The sequence below is a fragment of the Salvelinus fontinalis genome, chromosome 22, assembly GCF_029448725.1.
Source record: "Salvelinus fontinalis isolate EN_2023a chromosome 22, ASM2944872v1, whole genome shotgun sequence".
Lineage (NCBI taxonomy): Eukaryota > Metazoa > Chordata > Actinopteri > Salmoniformes > Salmonidae > Salvelinus > Salvelinus fontinalis.
In genome coordinates this window covers 23,576,600-23,598,452 of record NC_074686.1, presented here as the reverse complement: position 1 = coordinate 23,598,452, position 21,853 = coordinate 23,576,600, and the positions used below count along the sequence as shown (strand labels likewise).

The 21,853-nt window shown below is 42.4% G+C and overlaps 1 protein-coding gene across 4 annotated transcripts in view; it reads left to right on the top strand.

Moving 5' to 3' along the window:
• The first annotated feature begins 3,313 nt into the window (after positions 1–3,313).
• Positions 3,314–21,853, top strand: part of LOC129820060 (thyroid hormone receptor beta) — a 223,541-nt gene continuing 205,001 nt past the window's right edge. For 3 of the 4 annotated variants that reach the window (XM_055876885.1, XM_055876884.1, XM_055876881.1), the window contains exon 1: positions 3,315–3,625. The gene's annotated coding sequence lies outside the window, so the exon portion shown is untranslated. Of the gene's footprint in view, positions 3,626–21,853 lie in introns of all 4 variants that reach the window. The other variant, XM_055876883.1, reaches the window with a different exon arrangement.

Sequence of the window (21,853 nt, the reverse complement as noted above, 5' to 3'; positions counted from 1 at the left end):
AAATTTTGCTACCAAAGTGTCAGTGCGCATTTAAGATGTGTTGACAATAAAACACAACATATTTACCGGAATGATATTTACTCTCACGGGTGGTCAAAAATAATATCTGAAAGCTACACCTCTACTAAGCCACGCCTCCAGTCTTCTGATCCGAACTGGTGGATCATAGCTCAATAACCCAACTAAAAATAACCTTAAGTGTGTTCTGTCCATTATTTACCCAGCGCAGTGTTATTTTTAAACCAGCATTTCTTTGTGTGGTGACCTGAATAAATGAGGGAATTTATCAGTTCACAAAACAGCACTCCATCACACCTGATGAACTGCATGGTTCTGGGCAGCGTCTAGCATTCTATGGATGAGAGAGGTTACCTAAATCCAGGTTGGATTGCAATCGTAGGTCTTCTTGGTTTATCCACTAAAGCCAATCCCAATGGCACCCTATTCCTTATATAGGGCATTACTTTTGACCATGACCCATACAGTACAGGAGTTGGATCACATTTCCAATATTATTCAGATTTTTTTTCAGTGTAAAGTATCAAAAAGGGGGAAACTTAGACCTCTCTACCACGCAAGCTTGGTTCCAAAAAAAGACGAGATGGAACATTCAAGTCACCATGGTAGTAAGCCATATAGAGACATATAAAGACATTATTACCCTAGTAAAATATATCAACAGCTGTCATTAGGTCATTAAATGTATTGGTATAGGCTACTGTCTGCAGTATCCAACATCAGACAGACAGACACAGACAGACAGAATAGATGCATGCAGTTGCTGTCCAATGGCTTTTTTCTATGTGTGGATGTGAGAGGTTATGTGGTTTGACCTTCTGTGGTTTGGCCTGCTGCTCTCTCCCTGTGTCCCTCCTTTAGTCTGATCCTCCCTTTCTTTCTCTGCTGCTGTATCCTCCCACATGTCTGATTTCAAATAATATTTGAACCTAGGTGTGCTGGGTCCACACTGCAATCTGGGCACAACTGCTACTGTAGCCCTCCTTAGCATGGCTGGAGAGTCTTCAGCACCACAATATACACAGCAGGCAAACCACTATTTGTTTATGTTTTTACGGAGGTCAAGAACTAACAGTATACTGCTAAAAATATGGGGTGCTTTGTAATTCTATAGGACCAGTTATTTTAGCAGTTAACAAAGAAGTGGGATATGAGAAAGGAGGTTTCCAACCTCAACTGTCTTTTCTGGTTTAATTAAGTTTAAATGAAACAAATACAATTAAATGTTACTATTTCTGTCGACTAAGAATTGATCCAATACTGAAGGATGTCATAATAGGAAGTTCAAGAGAGCCTGCATGTTTTTCCTCAGGCCAAAGCAAAACAACTTTGGGATTGTTTGGGAGCTCTCTCCAATGTTCCCAGTTTCCCGCACCATAAAACACCACTTAATTTACTCTCCCTCCTTGTGACCATCTCCCTATTGAAATTCCTGACAGGAATGGATTATGAAGTTCATTCAGTTCAGGCACATTAATGGTGAGCACTTCCTTTCAGAAACATATAGGAATGTAGAATCTGTTCAAAGACATGAATCTTTGATGCTCAAAGTCACTGATGCATAACACAGCAGATAGAGCTAGAGAGCAGACTACTGTATTCCCTAGTGCTTGGCTCAGGTCCTTAGAGAAGGTAGCCGGGGTAGCTGTACAGTAGGCGTGTTATAAATGAGTGAGTGAGAGCATTTCGAAACATATATGCCACTGAGAGCAGAAAGATTGATGGCCAAATGCTAAGCAGCGTCAATGTAATGATTTGATAACCACTTGTATTTAATTTAAATTTGTACATATATTTAACTAGGCAAGTCAGTTAAGAACAAATTCTTATTTTCAATGATGGCCTAGGAACAGTGGGTGAGAAATTTTTCCCTTGTCGGCTCGGGGAATTGATCTAGTCTAGTCCAACGCTCTAACCACTTGGCCACCTGCCAACCTAATGAGGCATACATTAAAATATAATATAATCAAATAATATAATAATTGTCCTCTGAGAAGAAAAAATTCACAGGCACACATACATTTTACACAAGTGTGCAAAACATCCTCTTAACGACGGCAGTTACAACGGCACCAAAAACGACCAACAACCTGACATCAATGAGACATGTTAACACCGATGATGTCATTATGAATGGAGGGGCACCTGTTTTAGCTTATAACCCCACTGACTGGTGTCTGAAATATTGCCTGCCTGAGAGACAGACAGTACTATGCCACAGATACTTGACCGGGACTGATCAGTATAGCTGGATGCACTACAACACACTTGGAGTGGCCCCAAGTAAAACATCATGGCACGGTTGGGACATATCGGACATTAAAGAAAGACCTAGCACTAAACCAGGTAGATTACTGTAGATACCACTTTTATTACAGCCTAAGCCTACTCATGCGATTGGTTGATAATATAGCTTTTATCACAGCCTAAGCCTACACTTGTGGTAATAAAGTAGATATAACTTTATCATAGCCTAAGCCCAGTCTTGTGTTTGAAATACACCCCTACTATGAATAGATAGGGGGTGTTTAGTGCTGTTGCAACACGTTATAAGAAGCCAAAAAGGGAAAATGGATTTAACTTGGCGATGGCAGCTGAGTGCAAGTTGTTTATGTTGGTACAGTAGCAATGATTTTCTGCAATTGTTTCTTTATAGCACCATGGCCCATCCCAAATGGCATCATATGCCCAATGTATTGCACTACTTTTGACCAGGGTTCTGGTCAAAATAGGTTGCCATTTGGGACGTAGCCCATGATAGATTCTGCCTCTAATTCCCCTCACAGTTGGGGGGATTCTTCCAACCAGGTCAAGGTCCAAGAGAGAGAAATTGGATCAATGACATTAAACCTGCTACTGTTTATTCAGTGGTCTAGCCATGTACGTAGCAGCCTACAATTTGAGGAGAGGAGCACATTGATGCTATGAGATTCAAACACATACACATGCACACGCACACACAAAGGTTAACTGATTCTTCCAACCAGGTCAAGGTCCAAGAGAGAGAAATTGGATCAATGACATTAAACCTACTACTGTTTATTCAGTGGTGGAGCCATGTACGTAGTTGAGGACAGGAGCATACTGATGCTATGAAATAAAACATACACACACACACATAGTCAGACACAGACACAATAATATTATTTTTGGAGTAAGTGAAGTCAATATTGTTAAAGCTATAACTGTATAAACGTGCATATTTTCAATGTAGACTACACTACATCATCAGAAGAAAACGTTTTTATGTTAATTTTTGCAGCAGACACAGAGATGTAGGCTAGTAGGGGCGAGGCTTGGTTTGGTTCCTGGCTGACAGGGATTCAAACAACAGCTCTCTGATTCCCCATAGCGATTAATCTGAGCACTGCAGTTGTCAGTAGCTACAGTACGTTTTCCCGGGTCCATGTTGAAGTTTGTCAACCCAGACTTTCTCGCATACTCGCTTCGTCAGGTCATTCCAGGGCACGCGTTCCATCCGTTTGACCCCGCTCGTCCCGCTCACAGGTAGAAGAAAACCGACTACACCCGCGCGAACTCAGTTGGAGAGGAATGCACCAGTGGAGTGTTGGAAAATAACATTTCTGTTTGCCGACCTGCGTATGAGGTATGTTGCCCAATTTTTATGTTCATTTTTGAAACATCGATATTTCGGTGCAGGGGGAAAAATGCTGTCGAAAAACGTCCGTTTGTAGACAGACATTCAATAAGTCGCTAGACTGTTCATTCGTCTCTAAATAAGAAACTCACTTTGCCTGACTATTGTTGACTTAGTCAAATTGTTTTTTATACGCTCTCTTGAGTTGGTGTTTGTTGTTCTGGCTAATGGCGGTCCGATATAAAGGTTTGATAATGTGGCCGGATGTGAAATCATTTTGGGGCAGAATCGGAAGATGAATGTTTGCTTTTCGAACATCCGCTGTGTAGGCTACAGTTTGCATCAGAATTAGGCTACAACTGCTGCATGTCATTAGCCAGTCAACGAGTATTTATATATGGAGTACTGTTTGTTGCTCGTCTGTCTTCAGACACACAGACTAGGGTTTTGTTTAATTCACAAGCGCTGCCCGGAACATCTGGATAGTCTGCCCCAAATTTGAATACAATTTTGTCACGCAGGCTTTTGTCTAAGTAGGCAAAATAAATGTATCGTGCGCTGTGCAGGTGGCCTAGCCTACTGAAAGCATATCAGTCATATTTTGAAGTAGCCAATGTAACTTTAAGATTATTTTGGACGATACTTCTATAAACCTAAATAGGCTATAAAGTGCTGTAATGCGTTTTTATTTCATTGAGGAAAGCGAATTATGAATACACCTCTATAACACTGGGTAGTTACAATGTAACAACATTTCGATCGAATGGTTACAGTGTAACGACACGTCGATCTGATAAACATGTACCGCAACCACTTATCATAGTGCCTCTGAATTAAATTGTCCGTCCAGCGTTGCCGTAGATATAATTTCAGGACATGCAATGTATCTGAATTATTCGCTATCATGTATTCTCCCGTTCTAACTGGGGGTATTTCAGGTCAAACGACAGCTTTTGAAACGTTGCGGTGTGAAAATTGAAGTCAATTTGCGAACTGGTGAAGAAATCAGCAGCTGACCTGACGGTATGAGTAGACTTGCAACACCTACATCGAATAGAAATGCATTAGGATACTTTGTGACACGAGTTCGACCTAATGTAAATGAACCTGGCTGTAGCCATATTGAAAGCACCAAAGCACACCTGCAGTGGATGCCTGATAGCCACTGGATTACGTACATTTAATGTCCAATCGTTTCTGATCTGCCACGGTTCTGTATTCAGGCTATTGAAACTTCGAGTTTGTTAGTTTGACACGGCGTTATTTCAGCCTTTCGATTGTCCTCAGTTGCCTGTACTATCAGTGGGTTTGCAGGATAACTTCTGATAATATTTTAGCATTATTATTCTATGAATCCTATTAACAACGATAGTTCCAAATGGCACCCTATGCCCCATTTAGTGCACTACTTAGACCAGTGTCCTCTATTTAGTGCACTACTTCTGAACAAACTATTCTCTATTTATGGCACCCTATTCCATGTATCCACTACTTTTGGTCAGAGCCCTATTGTTTGTTACATAATCCCTGTCGATTAACCAAATATACAGTACCAGTCAAAAGTTTGGACAAACCTACTCATTCAAGGGTTGTTCTTTATTTTTACTATTTTCTACATTGTAGGATAATAGTGAAGACGTAAAAACTATGAAATAACACATATGGAATCATGTAGTAACCAATAAAGTGTCAAACAAAACTAAATGTATTTTATATTTGAGATTCTTCAAAGTAGCCAACCTTTGCCTTGATAACAGCTTTGCACACTCTTGGCATTCTCTCAACCAGCTTCATGAGGAATGCTTTTCCAACAGTCTTGAAGGAGTTCCGACATATGCTGAGCACTTGTTGGCTGCTTTTCCTTCACTCTGCGGTCCAACTCAACCCAAACCATCTCAATTGGGGTGAGGTTGGGTGATTGTGGAAGCCAAGTCATCTGATGCAGCACTCCATCACTCTCCTTCTTGGTAAAATAGCCCTTACACAGCTTGGAGGTGTGTTGGGTCATTGTCCTGTTGAAAAACAAACGATAGTCCCACTAAGTGCATTTTAATTCTAAATAAATCACAGATAGTGTCACCAGCAAAGCACCAGCACACCTCCTCCTCCATGCTTCACGGTGGGAACCACACATACAGAGATCATCCGTTCACCTACTCTCCATGTCACAAAGACACAGCGATTGGAACCAAAAATCTCTTAATGTCCATTGCTTGTGTTTCTTGGCCCAAGCAAGTCTCATGTTCTTATTGGTGTCCTTTAGTAGTGGTTTATTTGCAGCAATTCAATGAAGGCCAGATTCACACAGTCTCCTCTGGACAGTTGATGTTGAGATCTGTCATGAACTCTGTAAAGTATTTATTTGGGCTGCATTTTCTGGGGCTGGTAACTCTAATGAACTTATCCTCTGCAGCAGAGGTTACTCTGGGTCTTTCTTTCCTGTGGCGGTCCTCATGAGAGCCAGTTTTATCATAGCGCTTGATGATTTTGCGACTGCACTTGAAGAAACTTTCAAAGTTCTTGACATTTTCCGGATTGACTGACCTTAATGTCTTAAAGTAATAATGGACTGTCGTTTCTCTTTGCGTATTTGAGCTGTTCTTGCCATAATATGGACTTGTTTTTTTTACCAAATAGGACTATTTTCTGTATACCACCCCTACATTGTCACAACACAACTAATTGGCTCAAACGCATTAAGAAGGAAATAAATTCCACAAATTAACTTTCAACAAGGCACACCTGTTAATTTAAATGCATTCCAGGTGACTAACTTATGAAACTGGTTGAGAGAATTCCAAGAGTGTGCAAAGCTGTCATCAAGGCAAAGGTTGGCTACTTTGAAGAATCTAAAATATATTTTGATTTGTTTCCTTATGTGTTATTTCATAGTTTTGATGTCTTCCCTATTAGTCTACAATGTAGAAAATAGTAAAAATAAAGAAAAACCCTTGAATGAGTAGGTGTGTCCAAACTTTTGACTGGTACTGTGTGTATCAGTGTAGGCTACTGTAGCCGAAATGTCAAGTGACATTCTGTCTGCTCAGCAAATGGCATCATATTCCCTATTGTGAACTACTATTTTTGACCGGGCTCTTTCCCGGCACACATGGAGCTACTGGATTTGACATAGAGCGAGTCATAACACAACTCATATACCTTTCAACATCATGCAAACAAAACCAGCATCATGCCATGCAGGGTACGTATCAGGTCAAGAATATAGTCCGAATGCCACCACATAACTATGCATTTATAGCATGCTCTTAAACCTTTAAGCAACAAACGCAACCCATCAAACATACTTTGTGGGGATAATAACACAATCTCTCCATTAGCATTTTGTTGTGAACATGTAGTGCAATGCTATGTAGCCAATATTTACCACAGTTTTACCAACGGTTCCCAAATGCCCCCAGGAGACCCAGTTAATATCTCTTCAGATGCTGGTTTTAAAGCCGACTGAGCTTTGATATGTCATGTTCTTTAACAGTTAGCGACTTATTTTCCATGTTTGTGGAATGAATGAGCCGGTGGTTTCCTCATTGTGTGCAAGAGTGGAATCAAACAAAAATGAAGAATAATAGCAAAGTTAACATTTCTTGAAACAAAGCACATTGTCTGTTACCTTGTATCATGGTCTTGTGCGTCATGGTCCGGTCCTGTGTTTTGGTGCTTTTTTCTAAATGAGATGTACATTATTATTATTATTATTATTATTTTTTTTTTACTGATTCTTTAGGGTTAACACACCAATTAACGTTCTAAAAATACTATTATGAGGAGTGTGCAGGGTTTTTTCCTCACTACCATTAGGTAGAGTAACATTCTTAACATCTCTTGGGTCTTCTGATATCTATAATTTGGACCCTTTCCCTATGACCCTCCCTAACCCCTATGCTCTTGTGAATGATGACTGGCATTATGAAGGCCTTATGCAGCCTATATCCCCTTCAACTAAAGGTTGAGCTAACTGGTACTGGTACCTCTAGTTTTAAGATGTGCATCATGCTCTCCCTCTAAGATTATGGAGAAGGAAGATCCAATTAACAGAAATTCTGTGTTCTGTGCTTCTTAAATTTCAAATTCCTTTGAAAATGCTTCCTGAATCGGCTCTGATACAGTGGTTTCATTCATAATGTCTATATGGTTCAGATGGCGGGTAAATTCCAGAGTTAGAATCTCATTATGTGATGATGGGTCTTTTGGAGTAGTTGGTCTTCTGTTTCAGACCCTTTATTCATCTTGGTAGGGAATGTCTTTTGTACTTCTCTAGTAGTACAGGTTTTGACCTAAGCTTGAGTCTAAACTTGAACACAAACTAGACATTGAATCTGAACGCAGGGCTTGACATTAACTTTTTTAGCCACTTGGCCTCTAGACAAGTAGGACAGATCTTTTTACCCCTAAAGTTCAAGTCACTTGCCCCCCCCCCCCCCCCCAGTGAAGTGGTCTGTTACATCATGGGCCAAAAAGGTGACTGGCACTTAACCCCCCACAAAGTAAAATACTGCACTGTGGTTCGTCAATCTCTCCATCTGGAGAGCTACTGGGTGTTCTGATTTTTTACAACGTGGTGTGTTCCAGCAGGGCTGGAGAAAAAGCCTGCCCACCCAGTAGCTCTCCTGGAATCTCTTGGAGGATGGTTGGCCAGACTGCAACATTACAATTACAACCAAATACTTTTTATGTCTTTTTAAAATAATTCCCTCATTCAATGAACCAGGGATCAAATGGCTAAAGTGTGCGAGGTAGATAACTAAGATGTTTATTTATTTGTAAGGTTAAACTATTCAGTGTTCAGGGGAGATGTTGACAGCATACCGTAGGAGTTAATTGTCAATTAGGCTATTCTAGGAATATTTTTGTAACAGAATTACATGGGCAGTCTTGAATAGAGATGAAGCCTAGCCAATTTTGAGCGCTTGAGAGACAGTTTTACAAACGGAGCATTGGTGCAGCATTGGTTAATTTCATCAACAGTGCACTCATATCAACTGCGTGTCGTCCATTTGTGGTTATACATGAGTGCTGGTGGAAAGTTAGGACAGGACAATGACATTAATACATGCTAATAGCTAAATAGTTAACTAGCGAGATAACCAGCCAAACTACACAACATGTTTTGAATTGGCTCTCCAGTTAGTCTGTTGTATATCATTATTTTACCTGTTGCACAAATGTCTCTCTCTCTCTCCTCTGGCAATGGCCCACTGGCACACGCAGGTGCCTTTTGGGAGGCAGACATAGACTTCCATAGAAAGTAGGAAGAGGACTACTAATGTCACCACTAACCGAGTGTTTCTCAATGGTCCTCTGCTTCTACGGCTGACCTAAGGACAGAACCTGGTTCAATGATCTCTGTTCACATCCTCTTAGGCCTTGTGGTCAGGTCGTGCACTACTATTGACCAGGACTCAAAAGTAGTTAACGATATAGGGAATAAGGCCCCATTTGAGATGCAGACTCTGCCACACTCTTTTCCTTTGACTTAATGTGATAACTAACTTCGTAACCGTTATTGGATTTATACGGAGACTTGCATGGTATGCTACCAAGAGGTGTTTTTTTAAATGTCTGCCCTTTCTAACCCTGCATGCGTTGTGTCAGGAGCATTTTGACTGTAACACACCGCTTAGCCTAATCCTGTTTTATTGAAGGGAAAACCGAGATGGAACAAATTGGGTGCTACCTGGTTGGTTGTTATTCCCGCTTTGACTACAAAATTCTGGTAACTTTGTCCAAATTCTCAAGCTTTCCAGAAACCCTGTTAGGAAGATTCTGTGAGTCCGGTAATTTCTTAGTGTTAAATGCAAGAGCTTAAAAGAACAATATTAGAGCCTACCGAGTGGCGCAGCGGTCTAAGGCACTGCAGTGCTTGAGGTGTCACAATAGACTCGGGTTTGATCCCAGGACCGGGAGACCTATGAGATGGTGCACAATTGGTCCAGCGTCGTCCGGGTTACCGGAGGGTTTGGCTGGCCAGGATGTCCTTGTCCCATTGGACTCTAGCAACTCCTTGTGGTGGGCCGGGCGCCTGCACGCTGACTTAGGTCGCCAGTTGTACAGTGTTTCCTCCGACACATTGGTGCGGCTGGCTTCCGGGTTAAGCGAGCAGTGTGTCAAGAAGCAGTGCGGCTTGGCAGGGTCGTGTTTCGGAGGACGCATGGCTCTCGACCTTTGCCTCTCTCGTGTCCTTACGGGAGTTGCAGCGCTGGGACAAGACTGTAACTATCAAGTGGATATCAGGAAATTTTGGGGAAAAGTACAAAAACATATATATATATAAAAAAAATATACAAAATAAAACAATATTAGTATTGAATCATGGTTGTGATGATTGATTGTGTAGATTTTAATGCATTAATGTTGCGGAAATTGCTTGATTTGATTGAGTATGTGTGGGGGTGATTGTTTGATTTGAAAGGTTGAGTAGACACTGTCAGCATGTAGATACAGCACTGTGTATAGGAAAGTTGTCAGTGTTGTTCTTTCACTGTGCTAAATACCTCAAGCTGAGTCCCAAATGGCACCCTATTCCCTATATAGTGCACTACTTTTGACAAGTCCTATGGGACACTGTGGTACCTTAAGTCACACACGTGGTACGGCGAAAGGGAGAAGGTTTACCAGACAAAATACCAGTTGTCTTATATCTTCCAGAGGTTTTTAAAAAGCACATATTTTAAAAGCTATGATTCATTTTAATGGCACAGCCAAGTTCAAACATACAACTCCTGCACAGTTGAATAACTAAACTATTAGCACCCTTGTATTCCCATCCCATTAAAGCATACTGTGTCTGTGTCCCAAATGGCAGCCTATTACCTATGTAGTGCAATATATAGTATCTCCGTACAGTATGTCCTCAACTAATGATTGATAATGATTGTTATGTGTCTGTCTGTCCATGCATTCTCCATCCTGATCTATTCCATGTTAGACCAGTCACTCTTCATGAAAGTCTTAGTCACCAGTTTCTTTCTCTGACTTGTAGTCTCACCCTACACACACAAACATTCCATGGGCTATTACACGTCAGACAAGACTCAAATGTTCCACTCTGAGTCCCGAGGCCTGGGGCCTGAATTTTGCTTTCTCCATGTCAATAATCAGTGGATGGATATCATGCCTAGGGAAACACAGCGTTCCCAAATACACCCTGCTCCATGCCACCTCAGAGTTGTTGTAAGGGCTCAATGTCTTCCCTATAGATCTGCTCAGACCTGGGTTCAAATACTATTTGTTTTCTTTCAAATACTTAACGATCTTGCCTGGTGCTATAGAACCTATGGAATAGTCTGAAAAGTGCAGACCCACACAAACCCCCCATGGGCCCTGGTCAAAAAATGTAAAGTTATAAAAGACCTGTAGGGCTCTGGTCAAAAATAGTGCACTATATTGGGAATAGGATACCATTTGTGACGTATCCGTTACAGTACCATATCTGACTCACTCTCTTTGTGTTGGTCCTCGTCTGTGGCTTTGAGACAAATAAAGAGAGGGATCGAAGTAGACAGAGAGGTGATCCTTAGCTGATTGACTGCCAGGGTGCGTTCATTTTAGCTCGCTAGCTCAGCGCCCTTGGTGTATGGGCAGAGTTTTCCAGAGGTGTGGACTCCAGTCACAAAGTTGGTGACTAGAGACTCACTTGACTTCCTGGAAAAGAAACCAATGAAATGGTCTTAAATATGCGAGCTAGGACTTGAAATTTTCTGGCCAGGTTTTGTAACTTTTTGTCACTCATTTTGTGACACAGGCTCCGTGGATATCTCAGTATCAAATTTGCAAAAAAACAGATTGGCTAGTGAAACGCACACTTGGCGCTCTAAATGGACCAGGTGAGCTAGCACAGTTTTTATTTATTTTTATTTTTATTTAACCTTTATTTAACCAGGTAGGCAAATTGAGAACACGTTCTCATTTACAATTGCGACCTGGCCAAGATAAAGCAAAGCAGTTCGACACATACAACAACACATAGTTACACATGGAGTAAAAACAAACATATAGTCAATAATACAGTGAAAAAAAATAAGTCTATATACAGTGTGAGCAAGTGAGGTGAGATAAGGGAGGTGAAGGCAAACAGATATATGTATAAATAAATAAAATATAAAAAGGCCATGGAGGCGAAGTGAGTACAACACAGCAAGTAAAATAAAAACTAAAAAACACTGGAATGGTTGGTTTGCATTGGAAGAAAGTGCAAAGTAGAGACAGAAATAATGGGGTGCAAAGGAGCAAAATAAATTAATAAATAAATACAGTAGGTAAAGAGGTAGTTGTTTGGGCTAAATTGTAGATGGGTTATGTACAGGTGCAGTAATCTATGAGCTGCTCTGACAGCTGGTGCTTAAAGCTAGTGAGGGAGATAGGTGTTTCCAGTTTCAGAGATTTTTGTAGTTCGTTCCAGTCATTGGCAGCAGAGAACTGGAAGGAGAGGCGTCCAAAGGAAGAATTGGTTTTGGGGGTGACTAGAGAGATATACCTGCTGGAGCGCGTGCTACAGGTAGGTGCTGCTATGGTGACCAGCGAGCTGAGATAAGGGGGGACTTTACCTAGCAGGGTCTTGTAGATGACCTGGAACCAGTGGGTTTGGCGACGAGTATGAAGCGAGGGCCAGCCAACGAGAGTGTACAGGTCGCAGTGGTGGGTAGTATATGGGGCTTTGGTGACAAAACGGATGGCACTGTGATAGACTGCATCCAATTTATTGAGTAGGGTTTTGGAGGCTATTTTGTAAATGACATCACCGAAGTCGAGGATTGGTAGGATGGTCAGTTTTACAAGGGTATGTTTGGCAGCATGAGTAAAGGATGCTTTGTTGCGGAATAGGAAGCCAATTCTAGATTTGACTTTGGATTGGAGATGTTTGATGTGGGTCTGGAAGGAGAGTTTACAGTCTAACCAGACACCTAGGTATTTGTAGTTGTCCACATATTCTAAGTCAGAGCCGTCCAAAGTAGTGATGTTGGACAGGCGGGCAGGAGCAGGCAGCGATCGGTTGAAGAGCATGCATTTGGTTTTACTTGTATTTAAGAGCAGTTGGAGGCCACGGAAGGAGAGTTGTATGGCATTGAAGCTCGCCTGGAGGGTTGTTAACACAGTGTCAAAAGAAGGGCCAGAAGTATACAGAATAGTGTCGTCTGCGTAGAGGTGGATCAGAGAATCACCAGCAGCAAGAGCGACATCATTGATGTAAACAGAGAAGAGGGTCGGTCCAAGAATTGAACCCTGTGGCACCCCCATAGAGACTGCCAGAGGCCCGGACAACAGACCCTCCGATTTGACACACTGAACTCTATCAGAGAAGTAGTTGGTGAACCAGGCGAGGCAATCATTAGAGAAACCAAGGCTGTCGAGTCTGCCAATGAGGATGTGGTGATTGACAGAGTCAAAAGCCTTGGCCAGGTCAATGAATACGGCTGCACAGTATTGTTTCCTATCGATGGCGGTTACGATATCGTTTATGACCTTGAGCGTGGCTGAGGTGCACCCATGACCAGCTCTGAAACCAGATTGCATGGCGGAGAAGGTGTGGTGTGATTCGAAATGGTCGGTAATCTGTTTGTTGACTTGGCTTTCGAAGACCTTAGAAAGGCAGGGTAGGATAGATATAGGTCTGTAGCAGTTAGGGTCAAGGGTGTCCCCCCCTTTGAAGAGGGGGATAACCGCAGCTGCTTTCCAATCTTTGGGGATCTCAGACGACACGAAAGAGAGGTTGAAGAGGCTAGTAATAGGGGTGGCAACAATTTCAGCAGATAGTTTTAGAAAGAAAGGGTCCAGATTATCTAGCCCGGCTGATTTGTAAGGGTCCAGATTTTGCAGCTCATTAAGAACATCAGCTGACTGTATTTGGGAGAAAGAGAAATGGGGAAGGCTTGGGCGAGTAGCAGAGGGGAGGGCAGTGCTGTTGTCCGGGGTAGGGGTAGCCAGGTGGAAAGCATGGCCAGCCGTAGAAAAATGCTTATTGAAATTCTCAATTATAGTGGATTTGTCGGTGGTGACAGTGTTTCCTATCTTCAGAGCGGTTGGAAGCTGGGAGGAGGTGTTCTTATTCTCCATGGACTTTACGGTGTCCCAGAACTTTTTTGAATTTGTGTAGCAGGAAGCAAATTTCTGCTTGAAAAAGCTAGCCTTGGCTGTTCTAACTGCCTGTGTATATTGGTTTCTGGCTTCCCTGAAAAGTTGCATATCACGGGGGCTGTTCGATGCTAATGCAGAACGCCATAGGATGTTTTTCTGATGGTTAAGGGCAGTCAGGTCAGGAGAGAACCAAGGGCTATATCTGTTCCTGGTTCTAAATTTCTTGAATGGGGCATGCTTATTCAAGATGGTGAGGAAGGCATTTTTAAAAAATGACCAGGCATCCTCTACTGACGGGATGAGATCAATATCCTTCCAGGATATCCCGGCCAGGTCGATTAGGAAGGCCTGCTCGCTGAAGTGTTTCAGGGAGCGTTTGACAGTGATGAGTGGAGGTCGTTTGACCGCTGACCCATTACGGATGCAGGCAATGAGGCAGTGATCGCTGAGATCTTGGTTGAAAACAGCAGAGGTGTATTTGGAGGGCAAGTTTGTTAGGATGATATCTATGAGGGTACCCGTGTTTACGGAATTGGGGTGGTACCTGGTAGGTTCATTGATAATTTGTGTGAGATTGAGGGCATCAAGCTTAGATTGTAGGGTGGCTGGGGTGTTGAGCATGTTCAAATTTAGGTCGCCTAGCAGCACGAGCTCTGAAGATAGATGGGGGGCAATCAGTTCACATATAGTGTCCAGAGCACAGCTGGGGGCAGAGGGTGGTCTATAGCAGGCGGCAACGGTGAAAGACTTGTTTTTAGAGAGGTGGATTTTTAAAAGTAGAAGTTCAAATTGTTTGGGAACAGACCTGGATAGTATAACAGAACTCTGCAGGCAGTCTTTGCAGTAGATTGCAACACCGCCCCCTTTGGCCGTTCTATCTTGTCTGAAAATATTGTAATTGGGGATAAAAATGTCTGAATTTTTGGTGGTCTTTCTAAGCCAGGATTCAGACACGGCTAAAACATCCGGGTTGGTAGAGTGTGCTAAAGCAGTGAACAAAACAAACTTAGGGAGGAGGCTTCTAATGTTAACATGCATGAAGCCAAGGCTATTACGGTTACAGAAGTCATCAAAAGAGAGCGCCTGGGGAATAGGAGTGGAGCCAGGTACTGCAGGGCCTGGATTCACCTCTACATCACCAGAGGAACAGAGGAGAAGTAGGATAATGGTACGGCTAAAAGCTATGAGAATTGGTCGCCTAGAGCTACTAGAGCAGAGAGTAAAAGGAAGTTTCTGGGGGCGATAAAATAGTTTAAAGGAATAATGTACAGACAAAGGTATGGTAGGATGTGAATACAGTGGAGGTAAACCTAGGTATTGAGTGATGATGAGAGAGATCTTGTCTCTAGAAACATCATTGAAACCAGGTGATGTCATCGCATATGTGGGTGGTGGAACTGATAGGTTGGATATGGTATAGAGAGCAGGGCTAGAATCTCTACAGTGAAATAAGCCAATAAACACTAACCAGAACAGCAATGGACAAGGCATATTTACATTAAGGAGAGGCATGCTTAATCGAGTGATCAGTAAGGGTCCAGTGAGTAGAGGTTGGTTGGGGTCGTGGCGATCCAGACAGCTGGCCGGGTATATGGCTATCGGTAGCAGCATAGGATGGAGGTCTGTTTGTAGATACCTCGTGCGTTTCCGTCGGTAGGTTCCGTGTAGTGGGGTTTTGTTCAGATAGCAGCCGATAGGACAGCTAACGATTAGCGGGCCTCAGGTGAGCGTTCAGGTAACGTCGGGACGGATTTGCCGGTTGGATAAATCCCTCGGGCAGATAACGTCGGCAGTCAGTCGTGAAGGCCCGGTGGGGTTCCGTATCTGCAGCAGCAACAAAAGAAACGGGTCCGGATGGTGATGGAACTCCTCAGCTGGCTAGCTCCAGCATGATTTGAGTTTGCTCCGGGGTCGACGTAAGCCAATAGTCACACGGTATGCAGCTAGCTAGCTGCGAAATCAAGGTGCAAGTGTCCAGAGCCTGCGGTTGGAATCCGGGGAAACTGGGAGAAAAAAAGTCCCGGAATGCTCCGGTCCGAGTCGCGTTGCACAAAAGTGCCGGTAGATTATCGAGCTAAAGGAATAGCTGATGACCGCAAAACGTGGGCAGCTGAAACACCAACGCTAGCTAGCAAACCGGCTAATTTCGGGGCAGCTACAGATTAGCTTCTGGCTAGCTATCGGAGTAGCTTCTGGTTAGCTATCAGGCTAGCTTCTGAATTAGCCCCTGGCTATCTTCCACGATGGATTTTCAGATTGAGGTAAATATTACTTATTGTAATTGGTGAAGCGGGTTGCAGGAAAGCTTTTGCAGGAAAGCTTTTGTAGTTGAGTTCTTGGATAATAAAATAAATAAAAGATATGTGAAGAAAAGGTGTAAATATATATATATATACAGGACACGACAAGACAATACGGAAAAGACGTCTGAACTGCTAAGCCACCTTGGAGAGAAAAAAAGTGAGAAGGTTTTGGGGGATTGCAAATGTGAAACTGAATCGGGAAAATATTTTTTTTGCATACATATGTTAATAGGCTACATATAGCCTACCGTTTGTATTTTATATTTATACCTTTGCTTATTCAATCTGATCACCACCATAGGCCTATGGCATTGTACCAAATTCTTGTGTCAATCTGTCTTTTAGAACCAAAAAGTTGCTCTTCTGATTCTTGACCAATGACCAGTCATCAGCATTGGCGCGCACATATCCAGATTAGTGACCAGAAAGCGCTTGTCTTATTTTGTCCGGTTTTGCCTGGCAAAGCCTATGGAATATGCCTATATCACGTTTTAGGGAAGACCCAGATGCAGACAGTGTCAAAGTAGCAAAAGTGTATTACTATAACAGGGACAGGCAAAACAACAGGTCATGGGGCATGCAGAGGTCAGTAATCCAGATCAGAGTCAAAGGGTACAGAACGGCAGGCAGGCTCAGGGTCAGGGCAGGCAGAATGGTCAAAACCGGGAAAACTAGAAAAAAGGAACTATAGAAAAAGACAGGAGCAAGGGGGAAAACGTTGGTAGGCTTGACGGACAAAACAAACTGGTAACAGACAAACAGAGAACAGAGAACAGAGGTATAAATACACTGGGGTTAATGGGGAAGATGGGCGACACCTGGAGCGGAGCGGGGTGGAGACAAGCACAAAGACAGGTGAAACGGATCAGGGTGTGACAACCTACCTACATTAATATTATCCATATAAAGTAACGTTCAGCAATGTGTTACGGGCTCATCTTTGTCACAACAATAGGCTACCTGGTGATTTCATTGATCATTTTCATATTTCAGATAGGCCTAGTTTGGGAAGGTAGGCCTTATGATCCTGCTTGGTCTGGTCTCCAAAGAAGTGACAATGTGACATGATATCTCTATTTGATATTGACTGCTAACATGAATGACTTTCAGCTCAAAATGCAGGCGTAAAATGCAGTTTATTTCTGTACCTTGCGTTCTGAAAATGCTGTAATGACAGGCTACATTTGCGCAGCAGTTGTGTGCACGTGCATGTGCGCAGGTGTCGCAAGCTTTGAACCACTCCTTTTTGAAAGTCGTGGGTCAAAAAGGTTGAAAACCACTGAGCTAGCGAACAGATTGCTGTACACCAATAGGATCGGGTGAAGCGCAAATGTCAAATTGTAGGGAGAGAGCAATGGTGAAAAAAGTACTCAATCGTCATACTTGAGTAAAAGTAAAGATACCTTAATAGAAAATGATTCAAGTAAAATTGAAAGTCACCCAGTAAAATACTACTTGTATAACGTCTAAAAGTATTTGGTTTTAAATATACTTAAGTATCAAAAGTAAAAGTATAAATCATTTTAAAAATCCTTATATTAAGCAAGCCAGACGGCACAATTTTTTATTTTATGTTTATTGGTGGATAGCCAGGGGTACACTCCAACACTCAGACATCATTTCCAAACCAAGCATTTGTGTTTAAATAGTCTGCTAGATCGGAGGCAGTAGGGTTGACCCGGGATGTTCTCTTGGTAAGTGTGTGACTTGGACAATTTTCCTGTCAAAATGTAACTTTTGGGTGTCAGGGAAAATGTATGGAGTAAAAAGTACATTATTTTCTTTAGGAATGTAGTGAAGTAAAAGTAAAAGTTGGCAAAAATATAAATAGTAAAGTAAAGTGCAGATACCCCAAAAAACTGCTTAAGTAGTACTGTAAAGTATTTTTACTTAAATACTATACACCACTGGGAAAGACGATTGCCATAAATGAATATGTAACTCCAAAAATTGTTTGGTGATCAAGAATATGAACCGTTTACTTTGTAAGCTCACCAGCAATAGGGCATTAAGCAGCAATTACTAGCATAGGCCTAATGGTCTTTTGGTATGTAAAAATTGCTTGAAATTGATAATTTACTTGTGAAGCTTGCATTTGGAATTTAATGTTCAAATGAATTATTACATAATCAAAATGTGTGGTCGACAAAATAATAAAAAGGGCTGTCTGGTAGCCTCAATAAATAGACAAATATTTGTAGTTCAACAAGTCATTACCTGTCTAGATTAGATTTTTTACCTGACTCGAAAAAACGTATGACTCGACTCAACTTGCTGTTAGAATGCACGACATGGACTTGACTCGAGACTCAACCGGTTCTACTTGGGAATCGACTTGAGACTTGGACCTTGAGACTTGCTTGTGACTCGAATAATAGGACCAATGAGAGCTAAAATGAACTAACCACCTTCTACATCTCTCTCTCTCCTTCCATCACTGACCGGCTGGCTGGCTGCAAGCTGTGCCGTGTTCTAACTGTTTTGACTGTGTTCAGGCCAGCACGATAATGCCAACTTGGAATGGTATTGCACTTTAGCGAAATTTAACATAGAGGCTGGATTCAAACAAACAGAGATAAGTTACCTGTGCTCTGCGTTTGACTTTTTAACCCCTTTTTTTTCTCCCCAATTTCGTCCATCGCTGCAACTCCCCTACGAACTCAGGAGAGGCGAGGGTCGAGAGCCATACGTCTTCCAAAACACAACCCTGTCAAGTCGCACTGCTTCTTGACACAGTGCACCAATGTGTTGGAGGAAACACCGTCCAGCTGGCGACCGAAGTCAGCTTGCAGGCGCCCGGCCCCTCACAAGGAGTCGCTAGAGCGCGATGGGACAAGGAAATCCCAGCCGGCCAAACCCTCCCCTGGGCCAATTCTGCACCACCTCATGGGTCTCCTGGTCACGACCGGTTATGACACAGCCTGGGATCGAACCCGGGGCTGTAGTGACACCTCAAGACTGCTGCACCGCTCGGGAGGCCCTGCGTTTGACTTTTAAAGGTGATTTCTGCTCCAGCTGACATTGGCATCGTTTTCAGGAAACAGGAAATTGCCTTTAAAAGTCAATCACTGTGTGCAGGTTGTTAAATCTGTGCTGGTTTGAATCCTGGCCTAAACTTTAACCTACCGTATGATGATCCTGCAATCAGAGCAGAGGTACTTGTTGGGCTATGGGTCCTGTTTAAAAGTAGTGCACTATATAGGGAATAGGGTGTCATTTGGGACGTTACCACTAAGTACAAACCACTCCTGGCTGCAAATCCTTTGTATGTGTTCCTGTGAGGTGAAGGAAGGGAATTGGACAGGTCAGGTAGATACAGGTTGTTTACTCCTGCTGATTCAGCACATCTCCACAGAGGCTGGTTGTTTTTTCCTAAACGTTCCTATAGGGGTGTTTATGAATGTTGCAGAAAATAGACATTGTGCAGATGGCAAACAGACAGGCAGGCAGGCAGGCAGGCCGCTACAGGTAGCATCAGGTTAGTATGTTAGGAAGGATGAGCCCCCAGAATGCTCCACAAGGAGTTGTACCTGATCTGCCTCCTCTCTGGGAGATGTCTCCTGATGTGCCACAGACCTGGGTTCAAATACGATTTCAAATATTTTATATGCTTTCAACGTTTCCACTAGTCTGGCTGTAGTGGCAGGTCTGCACTCTATTCTATCAGATCCATTGCACCAGGCAAGCTCAATCAAGCCTAGATAAAGTATTTAAAATGATTTAGAATAATATTTGAACCCATGTGGCTAGAGGCCCTGGGAGGGTTTGGATAGCATACAGCAGGGAAGGCAAGCCACACTTTGACAGAGACAAGATGTTTTAAAGAATTAATGTTTGTCTGTTTTGACTGAACGGCATAGTTTAATGGCTGTCAGTTTCTGCACGGACAGAGCTGCCAACCGGTGACTGATGACGCAGCAAACAGCAAACCCATGCCTGGTGCTTTATAGAATAGAACACACACACACAGAGCAGAACACAGCTGTATGAGGAGAGGACTGTATGAGACTGTATGAGAATGACGACTTGTGAAATTATATGAAATTGTCTTGTGTTCCTGTGATGTGGTGTGTGTGTGGTGGTGGGGGGGGGGGGGGGGGTGTACAAGCCGTTACTTCTCGATCCAGGACATAATGGGCAGCTTGGCAGCAGTGTCTCTGGCCTCTTGACTACCAACATCAGCACCAAGTTTACGTCCCAAATGGCACCCTATTCCCAAATGGGCCCATAGGGCTATGTCAAAAGTAGTGCACTAAGTAGAGAATAGGGTGCTATTTGGGACACAACCCGAGCATCTGCAATGCATTAGCACCACAAGCTCAGATAGTCAGCCCAGCATGTGTTCAGGAACATCTTAATGATTCTTACGATTTATCAAGATCACAGAAAAATGCTAAAGAGAGAGATTTGCCCATACATTGACACAAATCAAGCATTTTTCCCCCATCTTCTTTCTGCAAATCTGGTACATGGGGTGGGAGAGGTAGGATCTTAATTTGATGACCCTGTTGCAGGAAATGTAAAACTTGTAGTGTGAGGTTTAAAAAACCTTCTGATGTTTGTAATTTCCACTTTCAAATGTCTGAATAAAATTTTCCCTTACGAAAAATGTATCGGCCCCAACAAAATTTTTAATTAATTATAATCCACATAATGATTCACATTTTCTTGTTGCTGCAAAAATATATATAATGCTGTAGCAAACTGGCTCAAATTAAGATCCTACATCTGTATTGAGGCGAGGCCTTGTTAAATGAACTGGTAAGACCTGTTTCGCACTTGAGAAAGTATTCACACCCCTGGACTTTTTCCACATTTTGTTGAGTTATAGCCTGAATTTAATTGAATTAATTAAATTGAGATGTTGTATCAATGGCCTATACTGTACACACAATACCCCATAATGTCAAAGTGGTATTACGTTTTTACACATTTTACAAATTCATTAAAAATGAAAGCTGAAATGTCTTGAGTCAATAGGTATTCAACCCCTTTGTTATGGCAAGCCTAAATAAGTTAAGGGGTAAACATTTGCTTAACAAGTCATAAATACAGTTGAAGTCGGAAGTTTACATACACTTAGGTTGGAGTCATTAAAACTCGTATTTCAACCACTGCACACATTTCTTGTTAACAAACTATAGTTTTGGCAAGTCGGTTAGGCCATCTACTTTGTGCATGACACAAGTAACTTTTCCAACAATTGTTTACAGAGAGATTATTTCACTTATAATTCACTGTATCACAATTCCAGTGGGTCAGAAGTTTACATACATAAGTTGACTGTGCCTTTAAACAGCTTGGAAAATTCCAGAAAATTATGTCATGGCTTTAGAAGGTTCTGATAGGCTAATTGACATCATTTGAGTCAATTGCAGGTGTACCTGTGGATGTATTTCAAGGCCTACCGTCAAACTCAATGCCTCTTTGCTTGACATCATGGCAAAATCAAAAGCAATCAGCCAAGACCTCAGAAAAAAAATTGTAGACCCCCACAAGTCTGGTTCATCCTTGGGAGCAATTTCCAAACACCTGAAGGTACCACGTTCGTCTGTACAAACAATAGTACGCAAGTATAAACACCATGGGACCATGCACCCGTCATACTCAGGAAGGAGACACGTTCTGTCTCCTAGAGATGAACGGACTTTGGTGCGAGAAGTGCAAATAAATCCCAGAACAACAGCCAAGGACCTCGTGAAGATGCTGCAGGAAACAGACACAAAAGTATCTATAGCCACAGTAAAACGAGTCCTATATCGACATAACCTGAAAGGCCGCTCAGCAAGGAAGAAGCCACTGCTCCAAAATCACCATAAAAAGCCAGACTACGGTTTGCAACTGC